The 21,268-nt window shown below is 37.0% G+C and overlaps 1 protein-coding gene across 6 annotated transcripts in view; it reads right to left on the reverse strand.

The window, feature by feature from the left end:
* The window catches only part of SOX5 (SRY-box 5), a 1,171,960-nt gene that overhangs the window by 757,259 nt on the left and 393,433 nt on the right, over positions 1–21,268 (reverse strand). For all 6 annotated transcript variants that reach the window (XM_027541542.1, XM_027541545.1, XM_027541540.1 and 3 more), the window contains exon 5: positions 12,082–12,142. The gene's annotated coding sequence lies outside the window, so the exon portion shown is untranslated. The remainder of the gene's footprint in view (positions 1–12,081; positions 12,143–21,268) is intronic.

A 21,268-nucleotide genomic window follows, 5' to 3' on the forward strand; every position in this document is an offset into this window, starting at 1 on the left:
AATCGACCCTTCATCCTAGCCCTTTAATGCTGTCACCAAGCATGTCTCATCAAGCAAGGCCATCTCACTGGCATCATCAAGTTCACCATCATTGCCAAGCCCTGTTTATAACTTAAGACTCTGGACTCTCAGAAACCACTGACTGGCTGCACTATGTACTCTGCTCGTACTTCCTTTCTAGTTTTTGTCTGATTACTGATCTCTTCATACACATCCACTGAACTGAATATACTAGCTCTATCTTCCCTCTCTGGAAATATTTTTATACTCTGGAGTTTGACACCTACCAGAAGATACTAGGTCCTTCACTGGCATTAAATCCTGATTTGTACTTGAGTGCTTCTTAAAATCATTGTTGTCGGGCTCCACACTTGACATCTCTGCTCTACTCTATTGATGTGAATAGTTAGAAATCATAGTGCTAAGATCATTATCCCTATTTTATTGGCAAATAGACTATAACATGCAAAGGCATAGTAAGTACCCACAAGGTTTACACAGAGTATGACAGAGTCAGTTAACAGAATAAGACCAAATTCACAGTGCAACATACATGATACTCTATGATGACATTTTGTTCTGAGAGCCCAGAATGATGAGCCCAGAGCCCAGTGATGATATCCTCTTACAAAGCAAACTCTTTCTTTTATGATAATAAAGAAGAATGGATAATATCTACATACATCTTATTTAAGGTACATATTTTAATTTTTACTTTTCAATTTAACATTTCATTTTGAAATAATTTCACATTTAGAAAAAATTTCAAAAATAGTACAAAATTCCCAGCTTCCTTGCATACTGAAAGTGAAAGTGAAATCGCTCAGTCGTGTCCGACTCTTTGCGACCCCATGGACTGTAGCCTACCAGGCTCCTCTGTCCATGGGATTTTCCAAGCAATAGTACTGGAGTGGGTTGCCATTTCCTTCTCCAGCGGATCTTCCCGACCCAGGGATGGAACCCAGGTCTCCCGCATTGTAGACAGACGCTTTACCATCTGAGCCACCAGGAAAGTCCTCCTTGCATACAAATATCAAATTCACAGCACAATGAGCAAAAGCAAGAAATTAACAGAAAACAACTGGCTGATATACAGACCTTATTGAAATTTCAACAATTGTCTCACTCATGTCCTTTTCTTGGACCATGAGCTGATATTTAGCTATCCTGTCTTCTTAGTCCCTTTTCATTTGGGACAATTCCCGTTTTTATTTGTTTTGCATGACCCTGACACTTTTAAAGAGACCTGCTCAGTTATTTTGTAGTATGTCTGTTGGTTTACAATTGTCTGGTATTTCCTCATGATGCAATTCATATTATGCATTTCGGGTAAGAAAATAACAAAAATGATTTGCTGCACCTTTCTCAGTGAGTCACACGAGTGGCACATGATGCTGGTTAGTCTCCTTACTGGGGATACTTTGATCACTTGTTTTAGATGGTGTCTCGCAGGATATTCCACTCTAAAGTTGCTCCTGTCCCCTTTGTAAATAACAATCATTCTGAGAAGATACATTAATATTTGGACACTATGTAAGTATCCTATTTATCATCAGATTTTCACCACTGATTTAGCATCCAGTCTGACTCTTGCCTGGGAAAATTATTAATGTGGTATTTACCAAATAGTCATTTTCTATCTCCATCATTTCTTGTACAGTTATTAATTGGTATTCTACTGTTATAAAAGAGCTTTCCTTTCTCTCCCATTTATTATTTTTTTCAACATTTTTATAGCATCATGGACTATACTGGGTATAATCCATTACTATCATATTTCCTTGCTCAAATGTTCCAGATGTGGCCATTGTGAGCCACTTCAATTTGACTCCTATGTCCTTTCCACATGCTTCATCCTTTTTAAGTCATTCCCTACTTTCTTGAACCACAAAATGTTCCAGTTTCTCATCATATAATTTTCCTGTACTTGTCCTAAAATCATTCATTTCTACAAGGGTTCTCAGTGTCCTTTACTGGAAAATGATGCTTAGAAACCAAGATCTAGGTACTAGGAGTACTCATCAGTATTGAGGTATTATTGCTTTCACATCCTTCCAACAGACAGAGATAGAGAATGTACAAATGGATACACACACAGACACACACACAATTACTTCTTTATAACACACACCATGAGCAACTGATAACTCAGATTCCAATTCAACATCACAGGGTTCACTTTAGCCTTCTTTTATGGTGAGAAAAATAATCCTTATTATCCACAAGCCCAGGATATAACCAAGGGTTCAGAAATGTTCACTTTCACCCCTGGTTCTGAAAAACAGAATCATTAATCTATACTGTGTGAAAAATAAATTTTCCTATAAGACTACAATAGTTATTTTTTTTAATCTTAAGTTATAAAATCAAAACTCTGTTTGGCAAAGTTATTCAAATGAACTCTTTCCCCCCTTCCCTCTTCATTTGTAATTTGTATGAATACAATTTGCTACTTTTTTGGGTTTTTGGTTTGCAAGGCTCCTTGAATATCCAAGCTCATTTTAATAACTTATTTTTGAGTACGTGAAACTCAGAGCTATATTAAAAAAAAAGGATATTCAGATAAAGTATCACCCTCCTCTGTCACAATTTCTACCTTATTTTCATTCTATCAATACCCATTCACTGAGCCCAACCTCTGTAAGTAACAGCCAATTTCAGGAGTCTCTGACTTTTGTTTCCTATTTTCTCCAATTATCAGATATAAGTATGTTTTCTTATTCCCCTTTAATTCTAGATATTATTTTTCTGTATTTTTTTCTCACTTAGTAGTATAGGCTGAAAATTACTCTCTATCCATTTATTCTTTTCACAGCAACATGGTACCTCATTATGAGGCGATGCCATAGTGTAATCATGTATTCAACTATTCTCCTACGTAGGAACATTTAGATAACGTTTAATATTTTACATTTATAAACAATGCCACAATGACTAACTTTGGGCACGTGATTCTACATTGTTAAAGACATATCTGCAAGATAAATTCCTAATAATGGGATTGCTGGGTTACAACGGTATATATATGTAGGTTTGTTAGCCATCATCTAATTCCTGTCCTAGATCAGATCAGATCAGATCAGTCGCTCAGTTGTGTCCGACTCTTTGCGACCCCATGAATCGAAGCACGCAGGCTTCCTTGTCCATCACCAACTCCTGGAGTTCACTGAGACTCACGTCCATCAAGTCAGTGATGCCATCCAGCCATCTCATCCTCTGTCGTCCCCTTCTCCTGTTGTCCCCAATCCCTCCCAGCATCAGAGTCTTTTCCAATGAGACTTGTACTAATTTTCATTCCATTCAGCAATGTATGAGAATAAAGTCTATGTTTTTAACTGTTCCTCCAAATTATTTTAGCAGAGGTGCTGAGCAGCATTTGAGTATTGATTTATGCTTATCTCTTCTCTCTGACTACAGGTATCATTTAACTATGGTACTAACAATCAAAGAGAAAGTTTACATAAATGTAAAAGAAGAAGAAGAGAAAGAAGGAGGAGCTGGGAAATTACTCTTGGGAAAAAATAGTTGGCTTTGACCACAACATCTCAGAGTAGAAATGCAGAGCATCATCCCTTTAGAAGCTTAATAAACAAAGATTTTACAGTAGTTTTTTCCCACAGTCAAGATTAAGCCCTGTCCCCTTTATGTGCACAAGACCAATAAGAATACAGCAACAAGTGGCAGGCACACTGTATTTGAATTACCTGCTAACATTTCTGTCTTGCATTAGATTTAAATTTTGAAGTGGAGACTATATATTGATCAACCTATTTATCCCAACTCCTTGCACAATATTTAACATGTAACCTTCCTGATAAAAGTGTGTTAGAAGTTCATTAATATAAAAATAAACAAACAAACAAATTAAAACAAACCTTTTCCAAGTTCTCACTCTGTGCCAGACACCATCCTTAAGGTTTTACATGTATTGTCTCATTATGTCCATGTGACAATCAGACAAGGTTGGTTTTATTATTTCCAATTTATAGATGAGAAAACAAAGACTTAGAGAAGCCGTATAACTTGATAAAACTGATACATCATGAAAAGAAAAGAGTTGGAATTTGAGTGGGATTTGAATTGAGGTCTGCCCCAGTCTAAAGCACATACGTCTGGCTGCATGCATGCTCAGTTACGTCAGCTCTTTGTGAACCTATGGACTATAGCCTGCCAGGCTCCTCTGTCCATGGAATTCTCCAAGCAAGAATACTGGAGTGGATTGTCATGCCCTCCTCCAGGGGATCTTTCTGACCCAGGGATCGAGCCCATGTCTGTCTCTTAAGTCCCCTGCATTGGCAGGCGGGTTCTTTACCACTAGTGCCACCTGGGAAGCCCTTTGCCTGACTGGCACTTAGAAACAGGAACCTTCCTGATGCTCTACATTTCACATTTATGTAGGTAAGTTCTTGCTGTGCCCTCTGTAAGGCCAGAGCTAGTTCTATATTATGGATTTCAGGCCAGCGTGTCACTATTAAGAAGGGAAAGAAAGGAGGTAGTTTAAATGGTTTCCGAATAGACTCTTAAAAAGCGTTCTGAGACTTCTTTACCTTTTGGCAAACAAAGCTTTGGCCCCTCTGATACAGGCACACATTTATTACACCCTTGCGACTGTGGTTTATGTACAAGTATCCTATTAAAAGAGTTTAAAAAAAAAAGAAAAAAAAAACTGAAATGTGATTCCCTTTCCGACAGCAAAAGGAAAAATAAAAAGATGTTCTTTGCCCTCCTGTTCTAATCTGTGTTTGGAAGTCAAGCCTGCAGTTCCCAGAACTCTATCACCAGCTTGTTACATTTCCATAAATCTGTCCAAGAATACAACACTGTTCACCCAAAAAAAAATGTAATATAAACTGTAAAACACATGCACTTGATACCTGGATCCAATTTGCCCTCATTTTGTATATATGTGAAAATAAAGTGACGCTTTAAGTCTTTGAAACAACATCACATTATTTAGATAAGTGCCACCAAATCATTATTGAAATTCTGATAGCATTTGCCTTACTGGTAAAAGAAAATTACCTGTAATGCATAGTTTAAATAATTACTTTTAAACAAAAGCTTCTTTTCTACGTTGCTTATTTATCTTTTGAGACCAACTCAGCAGGGCTATGTATTTTATTAAAATTGCCTTCAGACTGCTAATGGCAGGGCGTCTGTTAGCACAGGAAAAGTGATGGCAGTTTGACTCCTATTCCTAATATTGGGAGTTAGTCCAGACACTTAAGAGCCAGAACTCTGCTGTGCATTTGACTATGTTATCAACACTTTACTTGCTAATGATACTAGTGACAGCATTTCAATATGATGGGTCAGACTTAAATAGGAAAGCTTATAATTGTGCTTGCAGAACCAAAGAAACTCCCTCCCCCACACACAAAACAATCCCTTTTATCAGCAGATCAGCTGGTGTTAAGCTTCATGACTGGGAATTATTTGGTAAGCTTCTGTTCAATATTTTCTCTCCTTCACCGCTTCCCACCTTGAATGGAGAGCCTCCATCAGCACCTGATATCTACCCGTTTAGAAAATGACAACTGAGAGCCTTCCTGTGGAGCAGCAGTGTGCCAACTACCCAGCAGAAGGTCACACTGATGACTTCCCTGTGGCTTTTATTTTCCCCAGGGAAATCCGCAGCCAGGACTGACTGCTTGCCAAATATGCTGAGTGCCACAAACCAGCAGCGCTAAGAACCCCCCAATCTACTTGATGGGAAGCAGTAAGCAACTGTGCTGAACACCTGTGTCAGCTCCTGTTCCTGGGGACACCCCAGGCAAGCACTCATTCAGCATTCAGGGAGCGAGCTCCCCTCTTCAAACTGGCATGCCTGTCCAAAAACTTCTCGGTAGTCATATGATAATAGCTATGTTTGTCAGATCTCTGTACCATCAGTGTGTTTAACTACTGTTAAGGAGGATGATTTAAATCATTCCTGAGTTAAGTATTTCACTACAAGCATCCAAAGGGAATCAGCACGATGAATGTATTTCCTATTGTGATAAATGTAAAAGTAACGTTCTCCATCACTTCCCCCAACCAACTTGAGGAAAAGCAGACATCGTCTGAAACCTGGATGCTGCTAAGTAGCTTCAGTCGTGTCCGACTCTGTGCGACCCCATAGACGGCAGCCCACCAGGCTCCCCAGTCCCTGGGATTCTCCAGGCAAGAACACTGGAGTGGGTTGCCATGTCCTTCTCCAAATCTGGATGGTGTGATTCTATAGATGGACAAGATTTAAATCAATGAGCATTTTTCCTATAACTTATGGAGAATATATGCTAAATTGAGCCAGTGGAAATTCTAGTCAAGAATGGACAGAGGAAAACTTAATATAATTAAAAGATTGACATGTGCCACAGGTTAGGACTCAGGAAGAATATATGAATGAATGAACCAACAAATTAAGGAACACCTAAACAATTTTCAATATATCAGAAAAGTTCCATAATCCGGAAATGATTATATTCTAGGGGCCAACTGACTGTGCACATAGTGTTGATGATTTGCAGACCACGCAGGCAGGACTTGTGCAGAGAACCAAAATACATGAATAAATAAACCAAAGCCTACTTCAGAAGGACCTAGTTTGTCAAGCAGCAAACTACAAGTCAAACATCAGAGTTTTTTGCATCCAAACCATTCCATTTGGTCTTCTCCAAAATTCCACATGGCATTCACAACTGTTGGTCTTTCAGGCTATTTCCTCATTCTAAACTGTTCTTCTAAGGAGGCAACTTTTACTATTGTTTAATCTCATAGAGCTTCATCCTCAACTCCCCCTGCCTGGTTCCAGTATCTTCAACATATCAACACTGATATTTCAAAGGTACAGACTCAAAACAATTCATGTACTTCCCATCAATAAAAATACATAAATAAAGACAAAAATTTTCTGGATTTCCTGTACCAGTGAATTGCAAAACTTTTATTTCAATCACTCAAGGTTAAAATATATCCCTTATTGCACCAGGAAATCTAGCCCTATTGATTCCATCTTAGGATTTCTGCTCCTATCTGTCCCCAGGTTTTACCATCTTGGTCCTGACTTTCTGGATCTCTAGCTTAACTACCACAATAATGTCCCACCATCCCCTTTTAGCTTCTCCCTTTCAATCAACCTCATACTGCCACTATATTAGTTAATTAATCCAAGGCACAGACCATATCACCACCTACATTCCCTTAAAAACAAACAAACAAAAAAAATTAATGGCTCCCCAAGTCCTGCTGAACTAAGTCTAATCACTAGCATGAGAGTCCAAGTCCTCTTTACAGACTTTGAATTGTAAAGTCTCTTTATGTTGTAAAGAGCCCATCATATCTTTACAGTCACCATCCCCCTTTTGTATATACTCTGTGCTGTATCCAAACAACCCAAGCTGAAAAAGACACTTAAGACAACAGGACCTTAATATATATGTGTGTATATACATATATATATAATTATATTAATATATGCTAATATACTATATATACTAATGTATATTAATGTATAATGTATACATACTTTATATATACTAACTAACTAACTAACCCCTACCAGTATCTAACATCTCTGCTAGGAAAATCACACATATCCTTAAAGACTCAGCTCAAATACTGTTTTGTCTATGAAACTTTATCTTTTCTATAAACCCTTATAGAATGCCAGGTTGCAGATCTTATGTAGCCTTTTTGACATTATGTCTCACACTATAATATTTGGTTTTGGATCTTCTAGCTAAATTCACTTAGCACGTGCTATGAGCAAAACACTTGGAAAGATATTTTGGGGATACACTGGAAACTAAGATTCACTCAGCAAAAGGCAAATGAGAAAAAAAGTTTAAGTGGAGTAGAAAGTCATTCAAGCAGTTGGATGAACTCAAGGGCCAAATGAGATAATGACTGATAATAACCACATGGATTTAGTATAAAGGCAATTACTGATGACTTTAGCAAAGATTGGCATGAGAGAAGTAGAAGAGGATTGAAGAGCAAAAGAAGAAAGAAAATGGAGACAATAAGTTAAAACTTTAAGGATATATATATATATTTATAAGAAAATAGATTTTATATATTCATTTATAAAAACAAAATGTATTACATGAATATTCTAATAGCTATATAATGAGAATCTAAGCTTATATTCCTACTTATAGTTTTAAAATACTTTTTCATGCATTGACTCAGAATTCTATGTCAGAATTCCGGTATGCTTGCCTGGAAAATCCCATGGACAGAGGACCCTGGTAGGCTACCGTCCATGGGGTCACAAAGAGTTGGACACAACTGAACAACTTCACTTTCTTTCTTTTCTTTCTCAGAATTCTGAAACATTTCTAGTAAACAGTCATTGGGCAGTTGGAAACTGCTGCTGTCAGACAGCTAGGAGAAGGCAACCCTACTTCCTAAATTCCTTTTTAAATAATCATTTTGATTCTTTGGGGGCTTCCCTGGTGGCTCAGACGGTAAAGCGTCTGCCTGCAGTGCAGGAGACCTGGGTTCAATCCCTGGGTTGGCAAGATCCCCTGGAGAAGGAAATGGCAACCCACTCCAGTACTCTTGCCTGGAAAATTCCATGGACTGAGGAGTCTGGTAGGCTACAATCCATGGAGTCGCAAAGAGTCGGACATGACTGAGCGACTTCACTTTTCACTTTGATTCTTTGACATGACAGCAATGAGAATTTTAGAAACAACCTTGCCTTCCAAATGTCAACATATCTTTTTTTTTTTCTGAAAATAAATATGAACAATTTCCTCTGTTATTTATAAGCATCCTTATTTTTCTTTTATATTAAAAATGGTCACATCTAACATGATTCCTAATTCAACCAAATTTGATTTACACACCATGCATACTGGTTCAACAAATATAATGGAACTGCAGAGATAATGGTAGCAATACAATTCTCCTTATGGGAGAAGCAGTGCTGGTCACTTAGCAGGCAAACACAGGTTAAAGACCCTAAGTCATCTGGCTGGTAAGTTTCAAAGCTGATTCCAGAATTCATGCCCTATATGTCCTATGACGGTTTTAATTTTTTAAACTATTCCACATTTTCTTCTTACAAATAGCCTCATGGGTCATGTGATCATTACAATAAACCATAACATAATTTTCAAAAATTAAAAAAAAAAGCAGAGATATTACTTTGCCAACAACAACAAAAATTCTCCCTTACAACTGGAAGATAAAAATTCATGACTTTTATGGACTTACACAACCTAATTTCAGTTTAAATTAAAAACAACAAACAAATGGAATTTCAACTATGCAAAGCAACTAACCAAAGTTACACAAACTTCTTTAGAAGATACAGAAACTTCTATTATATATCCTTGTCATTAATACACCTATTATGAAACAATAAGTTATTCTACAAAACCCAAGAATATGATTATAAATCAAAGGAATTTTACAAATTAAGGACACAAAAACAAAAAGTGATAGCTATACTATTTAACATGAACTCCTTGAACACAGTCATCAGTCAAAATCATAATCAGATAATGTTGCCCTAATCGTTGTTAAAGTTTATTTTCATTCATAATTTATATTCATACAGAGTCAGACACGACTGAGCAACTGATCTGATCTGATAAAGGAAAAATTTTTTAATGTTTTACCCAACCTGTAAGTCCAAGTGATCCTTAAACCATGCAAGCCACATCATGCCCTTTTATTGGCTAAAGTCCCCTTAATGATCCCCATGTCACTCAGAATAATAGTCAAGATCCTGCTGCGGTATACCAGACCGTACATAATGAACATCACATCATGCTTTGTCATCTCTTACTTGTCCACTCTTCACTCTACTCTGACTGTACTTGTCCACTCTTTACTCTCCTCTGACTCTACAAATACCTTTCTTGACAATCTTTCAACATAGCAAGCATGCTCCTTATACTCGCTCTTCCCAATGACTATATATCTTCACTCATATCTCTAAACACTTCCCCCTCTCATGCTGCACTCAGGTCTGTGCTCCACTCTCTCCTTAGCAGAAAGGCTTTCCCTAGACATGGTATTGGATACAGTCTCCCATCATTCTGTATTTATTCTGCTTTATTTTTTCCTTAGTATGTATCCCTATTAACATATACATTAAATTTTTCATTTTAGGTGTTCCTTCACTAGAATGAAAGCTCCAGGAAGGAAGGAACTTCTGTTGTATGAATGAATGAATGAATGATCATCTTTTCATTTCATCTAACTAAATAGGAAACTTCTCCAGAGACACAACAGTAAAAAAAAAAAAACAACAAAACTTAATGTTCTTGAGTTCTTTGAATATCAGTGCAAAGTGAAGTACAAGTATCAGTGGCATTCCTTATCAAAATACATACTGGTGAAGATGACATAGGACAATGATAGTTTCTTATCTGCATGTACAATGTTGGGGGCAGAACTGTTTGAGTTCCACAGCTGTAAAGCACACAATGCACTATATTTGCATCATGTCAAGAAACACAGATTTATCTCTGCTACTAATATTTCCTGTGACAGTGGGAGGCAATGTAGGTTTGTAAAACAGGTGAATTAGACTGAGGCTCTCTCTATCCTTCAAGACTACCAGGAATCTATGAGGTATTTGTCTCTTCCTTCTTGATTTTGCTTCTAAACATGCAAAACTCAAACAACAACTGTGTTCAGCTTAAGGTCAATATATACATAACAGCCAGTGTCCAAGAAAATTCACCACCGTTGGGTTTCAGTATGCTTCTTTCTAATGTTTAGTCCAATGATAGTTACAGATTGAAAGTCAAGAGATGTTAACTACCAGAAAACTCCTTATGAAAGTATCACCCAAAAGTGCTTCTCAACTCTTTAAGAATCACTGCAGACATACTTATAAACCCAATTTCTTGGGCATATCATTGTAAACACAGCTTTTTGAAGGACTCTTACCTAATTTAGCTTAGAGCAGAGATCTGAGTATATACGATGCATCAAGATGCACTTGCAATTATCTTTCCTTTAAGCTGGAGGGTGGTATTCTCACAAGATACATAATAAAAATCTGTCTAGTTCTTAATGCTAGAAAATGACTAAATCTCTGAAGCATCCAAGCAGAAGAACTTTAAGCTGAGCTCCATTCTGAATAAACCATTTCACTTGAAGAGATGTGATCAGACTGAAGAACAAACTCATTTATCTGGGTGATGAAACATGAAAAAAAATACTGGTAGCTGCTCTTCAGGAGACCTGGGTGTGGAGACACTAAGTCAAACTCCAGGAGACTTGTGGAAGTGGTAACACTGGAGGGCTTATAAGAGAGGACCACCAAGCTTCTATAAATAACTAAGCCATAGTAGCAAGACTTATCACCACTGATTAAGACAACACAGGGAGGATTCCCTGAAGCAAGAAATCAGTCATCACAGGTCGCCAGTCATTCATGGTGACTCTCAGGACCATGGGGACTGCAGAGACCAACATGGCTGTGCCCAGCTTACTGAGGAGTGTGACTTACCCTAAACTTTCCATATTAGATGACAAAGGCCCACAGTAGACCCTTTGACTATTGAGATTGTTCTATCTACAGATAAATTATTTAATTAACCTTCACTTTATATATGGCAGCCATCATTCAGTAGTTAAAATTAGCATTAGTAAACAGACTCTAAGAATATTGTGAGTTCTTAGAGGTGTCCTTGCACCGAGAGAATACAACAGAAAAGAAAGGAAACTTGACTTTCATGACCCAAGTGTTCTCCCATTACAATTACATAAGTAATGACATTTTATATGTTTTAAGGTTTTGATTCTGAAAAAGTCATGGAAAAGGCTTCATTTCAAAACTATTCAAATAATATTCACATTAGATAGATAACAGAAATCAGGGTAACTCTGAATCTTATTAGGTAAGAAAATTTCCTTTGTTCCTGAAAATCTCTTCAAATTACTTTTTACCTTCAAATTTTAAAAAGAGAAGGCCCAAGTGCTGGACCTATTATACAAAGGCTCCAGTAGGTAGCTGCAACACTGAAGACCACACCAAATAATCACAGATAAGAAATAAACAAGAGGCAAGAGATCAAAAATTCCAAAATTAATGACAAGAATGATCAGCAAATGATAATGTAATATCCTGACCTGCTGAGTCTCCAATCTCTCCCACTCCTGATGTCCTTGATATTATCTACTTCTTGCAATGCTGAGAAAAAGAAAAAAGAAAGAAATGTATTTAGTGACAAATCAAAATAATTTCAAAAATACTCAGGTGAAAAAAAATAAATTGTACAAAGGGAATTAAAGAAGATTTCTACTACATAACTTTGGAAGAAATATTAAGTAATTTCACTGTAAAACTTTTTTCTAGACCAGATTTATCCTAACAATGCAAAGTTGATTTTGCATCTAAATATCAAATAATATAACACATTTAATACTATATTAATAAAAGATAAAACCATATGATCACTTCTATAGATGCCGAAAAGCATTTGAAAAATACCAATACCCTTTCATGAAATAAACATTCAAAAAGCTTCCCTGGTGGCTCAGATGGTAAGGAATCTGCCTGCAATGCAGGAGACCTGGGTTTGATCCCTGGGTTGGGGAGATCCTTTGGAGAAGGGGCTGGCTATACACTCCAGCATTCTTGCCTGGAGAATTCCATGGAGAGAAAAGAGTGGCAGGCTACAGTCCATGAGGTCGCAAAGAATCGGACATAGCTAAATGACTTTCACTTTCACTCCTCAAAATAATAAAACTATGAAAACCTCACAACTATCATACTTAGTAGTAAAAGACAGACTGATTTTCCCCTGCTATCAGAAATAAGACAACAGTACCCATTCATATCACTTCTATTCAAGATTAAAAGGGAAGCTACGTTCAGGTATAAATCGCATCCAGATTGAAAAGGAAAAAGTAAATTATCTCTATTTGTAGTCAATGTTATTTTTATCTAGAAAATCCTAAGTATTGACATTTTATTTTTAAAAGATGATTAAAAGTAATGAACACTATTAAAACTAATGTAAGGTTGCAGGATACTTAATCAATACATAAAAGTCAATTGGATTTGTATGTACTAGTAATAAACACTCCAAAAATAAAATTAAGAAAGCATTTCCCTTACAACAACACGAAAAAATAAGATGCTTAAGTATAAATTTAATAAGTGGAGGATTTGCATATTAAAAATTAAAACACTACTGAAAGAAATGAAAGAATATCTAAGAAAGATGAAAAGGCACCCCACATTCATGCATCAGAGAAGTTAATATTCTTAGCATGAAGTACTCCACAAACTGATCAGTGTGTCTAACACAATCTCTATCAAAATTTTAGCTGGGCTTTTTGGTAAAAACTGACAGACTGTCCTTAAAATTCATACGGAATGCAAGGGATCCAGTACACCTAAAACAATCCTATGAAAGAAAAAAAGTTGGGGAATACATCCTTCACAACTTCCAAACTAAAGCCAAAGCTACAGTAATCAAGACAGTGTGGTACTGGTATAAGGATACAAATACAGATAAACGACATAAAATTGAGAGTATAGGAACAAACCTTGACATTTATGGTCAATCAATTTTGACATACTTGCCCAGACAATTCAATGGGGGGCGGGGGGAGAGGTAGGGAACAATTACAGTATGACAAAAAATAAATAAATCTAGTCTTTGTTCCTGGTTCTTGACAGGCAGCTTTGAAAACCCTTGGAATTCTCTGAGTGATAGGTATGACTTCGTTATGCTAGTCACATGACCCTTAAGAGGATTCCCAGACCGCTTCAGGCTGGGGTAGGATATCAGAAAAAGCAAGCAAGTGATTCGAGGGCTGGAACACTGAGACACCTCCCACCCCCAACCCCTGACCTTCTCCCCTACACTGACTTCTAGGGGGAGGAGACCGAGAGGCTGGAGACTGAGTGTACTGACATGACCAATGACTAAGCCAGAACACATCTATAATTATGTCAATAAAAGCTCCAAACAACAATCCCAGAATTTCCTTCCTGTGAACAGAATGATGTTCAAGGAGGATGGCACACCCTGCCTCCACAAGACAGAGACTCTTCACCAAAACCCTTTTAGACGTGTCCTCTACCTCTTCTGTTCATCTGAATCCCTTACAATAAAAGTCATCATAAGTAAGCACATTCATGGATTCTGTGAATCATTCTAGTGCATTACTGAGCCTGAAGAAGTATCATGGGAATTCCTAAGTCTATATCCAATTCACCCTGGGAAAAGTCTTCCTTGCCTGGGGACCCCACTTGTAGCTGTCTTCTGAAGTAAGGGTAGTCTATCTGGGGACCTTACCCATTAGCTTGTGACTGGTGCTAACTCTAAATAGTTAGCATCAGATTGATTGGAATGATGAACACATTGGAATATAATCATTTTTCCAACAACTGGTCCTGGGAAAATTGGATATCCATATTCAAAAGAATGGAATTAGATTCATACTTCAAAATCATATAAAAATTAATTCAAACTGAATCATATAAATAAATGTAAGAACTAAAAATCATAACGCTATTAGAAGAAAGCATAAATTTTTGTAACCCTGAGTTTGGCAATGATTTTTCAAATATAACGCCAACAGATAAAATAAATAACAAAAGAAAAAAATTGATAAATTGAATTACATCAAAATACAAAATCTTTGTTTCAAAGTACACCATCAAGAAAGTGAAAAGGTAACCTACAGAATGGGAGAAAATATTTACAAAACATAGATCTGATATAGGACTTGTATACAAAATATAGAAAGAACTCTTACAACTCTACATTAAAAAGTCAAACAAACCAATTAAAAAATAAGCAAAGAATCTGAATAAACATTTTACCAGAATAGGTATAAAAATTGTCAATTAGAACATGAAAGATACTCAACATTAGGTAAATGCAAGCCAAAATCACAATGATATGCTACGTCACATCAACTGGGATGGTTATTTTTTTTTGGGGGGGATGGTTATTTTTTAAAAAAGATAATAACAAGTGCTGCTAAGGGTATAGAGAAATTGGAAAAAAACATACATCACAGATAAGAATGTGAAATTCTTCAAGTGTTTTGCAAAATAGTTTGGCAGTTCCCAAAAGGTTATAGAGAGTTACCATATGAGCCAGCAAGTCCACTCCTATGTTCATACACAGAGAAATGAAACATATGTCCATACAAAAACTTGTACTCAAATGTAATCCCACTTAGAATAGCCAAAATGTGGCAACAGTCTAAATGTCCATCAACTGATGAATGAGCAAACAAAATGTAATATATCCATACAGTGACATATTATTCAGTCATATAAAGGAATGAAGTATGTTACAACATGGATAATCTTTGAAAATATTATACCAAATGAAAGAAGCCAGTAACAAAAGACCACACATTGTATGATTTCATTTTTAAGAAATGTCCAGAATAGGTAAATTTATAAAGACACTGAGCAGTTAGCAGTTCCTTAGAGTTACAGGGAGAAGAGACTTGTGAAGTAATAGCTGCTGCTGCTAAGTCGCTTCAGTCGTGTCCTACTCTATGAGACCCCAGAGACGGCAGCCCACCAGCCTCCCCATCCCTGGGATTCTCCAGGCAAGAACACTGGAGTGGGTTGCCATTTCCTTCTCCAATGCATGAAAGTGAAAAGTGAAAGTGAAGTCGCTCAGTCATGTCCGACTCTTCGCTACCCCATGGACTGCAGCCCCACCAGGCTCCTCCATCCATGGGATTTTCCAGACAAGAGTACTGGAGTGGGGTGCCATTGCCTTCTCTGGGGAGTATGTTAATGAATATGTAGCTTCTTTTTGTTAGATGAAAATGTTCTAAAGTTATATTGTGGTAATACTGAACTTCTCCTTAAATTTACTGAAAAACACTGAATTGCACACTTTTAAATTAGTGGATTGTATAGTATATAAATTATAAATCAAAAAAGCAAGTTTAAAAAATTTCATAGATAAAGCAAAGGCACATTAACACATTAATCCCACATTTAAAAGGAAAATTACCCACATCTGTCTTGAAAAGTCTATGTTCAGATGATACAAAAGATATTTAATATTTTGATAGGTATTCCTTGACCAATAACATTAATAGCATGTCAAGATTAAAAACCAATAATAAAATAAAAGGAAAGCATTCTACTTTTAAATTAGTCTTCAGAAATTAGTCTTTCAATAGGACTTTCAAGTGTGGCTACTGAAAATTAAAAGTGGTCCAAATTTTTTGAAAAAATATTTGAATCATCTATACCAGCAATCTTATACATGTTCATCCCAGTGTGATAGTTGCTCAGTCATGTCTGGATCTTTGCGATCCCGTGAAGTGTAACCCCTTAGGCTTCTCTGTGCATGTAATTCTCCAGGCAAGGATGCTGGAATGGGTTAGTCATTCCCTTCTCCCAATGATCTTCCCAATCCAGGGGTCGAACCCAGGTCTCCCACATTGCAGGCAGATTCTCTACGGTCTGAGCCACCAGGGAAGCCTGCACGCGTTCTTATGTAATTTCATTTCTGGAAAATACATACTGAATAAAGAATTCCAAAAACAAGAAAAGGTATGCACAAATATATTCATCTAGAAATTATTAGCAACATAAAAATAGAGTGAGTCAAAGTGGCTAACAATAGAGCATTGGTTAAATAAACTACAGATTATCTCCTTACTAATTTGCTGAGGAAAAGAGGCTTAATAATTAGCAGAACCCAGATTCAAATACAAATTCCTTTGACTCCAGCATCCAAAAGTTTCTAAACACTAATTTTGTTCCAAAATATTAATGTTCTGAAAGATTAATTCCGGTTAACAGACCGAAGATCAGTAGTTTATATAACTAATGATACATACACAGGCTCACATACAAGATACAAAAAAAACTCAAAAAAGAAATGCCAAAATGTTACAATGTTAGTTTTAGAATAGAAAAGTTTCTTAGTTTCTTTTGCTAATTTACATTTTTTAAACATTTTTCCAGTAAATTATATAACTTTCATAGTAACAAAAAGGTTACTAAATAGAATATCAAAACTTTTATATAAAATGTACACTGCTATTTAAGTGTGCCGATAAAACAGCTTTGAAAAGGTTCTGAGTTGGCACCTAGTGCCCTTTTAATAACCCCATATTCCTCCCCAGAACACAGACATCCACTGGAGTACTCCATCCAGGTCTATTTTCTAAATATTAACCAAGACTTTAAAAAAATAACTAACTTATTTTTATCCACTAGACACTTTATCTACACTGGCTCTTTACTTCACAACCACTCTATGAAATGTGCATAATTAGCACATAGCTAAGGAGGACACTGAAACTTATTTGCTCATAGTCACATGGTCAGCATGTGGCAGAGATAACAATGAGGTATCATCTCACATCTGCCAGAATGGCTATTATCAAAAAGTCTACGAATAACAAATGTTGGAAAAGGTATGGAGAAAAGAGGACCCTTGTACACTATGGATACACTATGGAGGTGCCTCAAAAAACTAAAAATAGAACCACCATATAATCTGGAAATTCCAGTCCTGGGTATATATCTGGGAAAAAAAGGACAAGACTAACTGGATAAGATACATGCACCTCAATGTTCACAGCAGCACTATTTAAAATAGTTAAAACACAGGAGCAACCAAAATGCCCCAAAAGATGATTGGAATATTACTCAGCCATGTAATTTGAGTGATGTGGATGGACATAGAAAATATTACACTTGGTGAGATAAGTCAGACAGAAAAAGACAAACACTGTATGGTATCATTTATATGTGGAATCTACAAAAATACAAATGAATGAATATTCAAAATGAAAACAGACTCACAGATACAGAAAATAAACTTGTTGTTACCAAAGGGGAGAAGGCAGGGGGAGCAACAAATTAGGGGTATGTGATGGCATGACCGACTTGATGGACCTGAGTTTGAGTGAACTCCAGGAATTGGTGATGGACAGGGAGGCCTGGCGTGCTGCAATTCATGCGGTTGCAAAGAGTCGGACACGACTGAGCGACTGAACTGAACTGATTAACAGATACAAACTACAATGTATAAAACAGATAAGCAACAAGGATATATTGTATAGCACAGGGAATTACAGCCATTATCTTATAATAACCTATAATAGAATATAGTTTGCAAAATTACTGAATCACTATTCCTCTCTTTACACCTGAAATAATACAGTATTATAAGTAAACTATACTTCAACTAAAATTTCTTAAGGTGCCATCGCCTTCTCGGAATAGACCACATGCTGCTGCTGCTGCTAGGTCGCTTCAGTTGTGTCCGACCCTGTGAGACCCCATAGACAGCAGCCTACCAGGCTCCCCCGTCCTTGGGATTCTCCAGGCAAGAACACTGGAGTGGGTTGCCATTTCCTTCTCCAATGCATGAAAGTGAAAAGTGAAAGTGAAATCGCTCAGTCGTGTCCGACTCTAGCAACCCCATGGACTGCAGCCCACCAGGCTCCTCCGTCCATGGGATTTTCCAGGCAAAAGTACTGCAGTGGGGTGCCGTTGCCTTCTCCATAGACCACATAGACAACTTCAAAAGATACTTGTCCATGTATCAGTTCCCTATTGCCTTCTCAAGTGCTGGCCAATATATCAAACAAAGTAACTAACATGGATGTGAGCTAGTCAGATTAAACTGGGAAAAGTACAAAAATTGGAGGCACTCTCCCACCACCTGTCACTATCCCTTCTTCCTTTTATTTGCTGCATAGCACTTATTATCTCTAAAACTGTTGTTTTTTTATCTTTTAATGACCTTGCCAATTTTGTTCATTGCTTTACCTTTTGCACCTAGAACAGTGCCTGATTTAAACTGGAGTTCAAGAAACACTTAGAAGATGAATAAATAAATGTACTTAGAAACAGATGCAAATTTCTCTCTTTCCTAAGCCATATGTCTCTTGCCAAATCAAATAGCCTCTCATTTTTTAGTTTTTTACTTTAATTATGATTGATGGCACCAGTACATGTGAAATCTTTAGTTTCCCCAACCAGGAATCAGACCTGTGCCCCATGCATTGGAAACTCAGATTATTAACCACTGGACCACCAGAGAAGTCCCCGACATCTCAGCTTTTATATGTCCACTTCTTTAATGCAATACTGCTCAAGGTTGTTATGAGTTTAAATTCATTCATTCAAAAACTATTTATTGAGCACCTATTACACGCCAAACATTAGTAGCACGGAACAAAACAGACAAGAATCGCTTATCAGCTCATAGTCTGGTGAGGGAAGATAAACAAGAATGTAACATAAAATATTAGATTCTGACAAGTACTCTGGAGACAAACAGCTGTTGGTAGCAATCTGAGAGGAGGAGTCACAGTTTTAAGCAGAGTAACTGAGAAAGAGGACATTTGAATACAGAGGTGAGGGAGTGAGAGGTACATATCAGAAAAGGAACTTTCAGTCAACAGGAAAAGCATGCTGGCATGACTGTATTTTCAGAGTGGTTGCAGTGCCATGAGTGATGAATGAGTATGAAGAAATGAGGTCAGATAAGTGAGGCAGGGAAAAGGACAGACTGCGTCAGGCCTATATGCCATTGGAAAGATATTAGCTTTTATTCCTAGAAAAATTAGCAGTCTTTGGAGGGGTTTGAACAGAAGTAGGATATTCTATGGCTAAAGCTTTTAATGGGCTCAGTATCTCTCAACAGAATTGCTACTGGCATTTTGGGTGGCCAGCTCCCCTCTGTCCTGACCTTCAAGCACACAGCATGTCATTTAGCATCTCTAAGCTCAGCTCACCTACTGCCAGTAGTAATCCCCAGAAATTCTGACAACTAAAAATGGCTGCACTTATTTCCAAAGCTCTCTTAAGAATAGACCATGGTAGTGGAGAGTCTGTTTTAATATTCCATACTTTATGTCATCTTGAGCTAAAGTGAGAGTGGTAAATTAGAATACATATTTTTTAGAGATAGGATTTGCAAATGGATTGGATATGAGTGTGAGTTCTGTTCTTCACTGAAATTATGAAGACAATGTATGGAATTGATCTGGTGAAGAAAGCAGGCATTCAGTCAAGGAAAGCAAAAAAACTCCTATGTAAAAGCAGATATATCTATATTTTATGCAAAGAATTTTGTGAAATGAAATAATGAGCAGTCCTGAACTGATGGATTTTGTTACATTTTATGAAGTGTATTTTACGAAGGAATAGAGTTAACAGAAATAAACATTAGATAAATAAATGAATAAATGGTTGCTAATTAATAGTAGTCTATTAACTAGTCTACACAATTTGATTATATCAAGAAAATTGTCGTGTGTTTTTTTTTATATATAACCCAAAGGAATGAATTTAATTGTGGGATTTAGAACAATAAATGGTGTGTGAGTAGGCAGGCTTTTAATGCTGTTAAAATCCCACCAGGCCCTCGTTGCTTGGAGTAGATGCCCTACAGTGAGATTAGACACTGCCTTGGGAAAACAGTGAGTGCCACAACTCTCCTGTGTGAACCACCAATTCCAACCTATGGAGTCAACTAGTCAATACATGCAACCTTTACTACATTCATGGCCATTTAAGGATTTCAGAGAAAAGCTGTGTTCAAACGTTGTTCAGCTCCTCTTTACTGGTAGAGTTGAGTCATTCTTCCATAGACAGAACAAATGATCGGAATCAACACAATAACTGATAGATGCAAACATACAATTTAGAGTTGCTGGGAGGAAGTGTCCACTTGCATCACCGCTAGAGCCTTATCCCTAGGAGTAGCATCCTGCTTGCTTGCCAAAGTAGAAAAGCAGCATTTTGAACAGCAATGCTCATCGCATAAATCTGAAGATTCTTTCTAAATGTGTTAAATCACCAAACCCACATAGTTAGAACAATTTTATTCTCTTTGGATTTATACCACACTTAGGAACATTCTGCTTCAATATTTTCTATCAATATTCCCTATGATTTGTTACAGGGGAGGGATGTGTCTTCCAACAGAAGTCTCTATACACACAGGTACAAATGCATGCTTCCTTCAGAACACAGCATCATTTTCCAGCCTATTGTTAGACACTCTCTTATTCTCAATAACATTAGTGGAGGGGAATTGAATGTAATTCTTCAGTCAAGTTCCATCTCCAATCACCAGTTAGCGAAAGAAGTCAGAAGGTTCATACAAAGGTGGTTGCTTGAACTAAAGTGGGAAGGAACATGATAAATAAGTACCAGTGGCCGACAGATGCCCTACAGGCTTCACATTGTTGTTTGAGGGGAAGGACATAGTGTGTCATAATGAATTACCATTAATTTGAGCCAGCAGTACTGTTAGATTGAGCCCAGCAACCCAGGATGACAAACAGCGCC

Source organism: Bos indicus x Bos taurus, chromosome 5 (assembly GCF_003369695.1).
Source record: "Bos indicus x Bos taurus breed Angus x Brahman F1 hybrid chromosome 5, Bos_hybrid_MaternalHap_v2.0, whole genome shotgun sequence".
Lineage (NCBI taxonomy): Eukaryota > Metazoa > Chordata > Mammalia > Artiodactyla > Bovidae > Bos > Bos indicus x Bos taurus.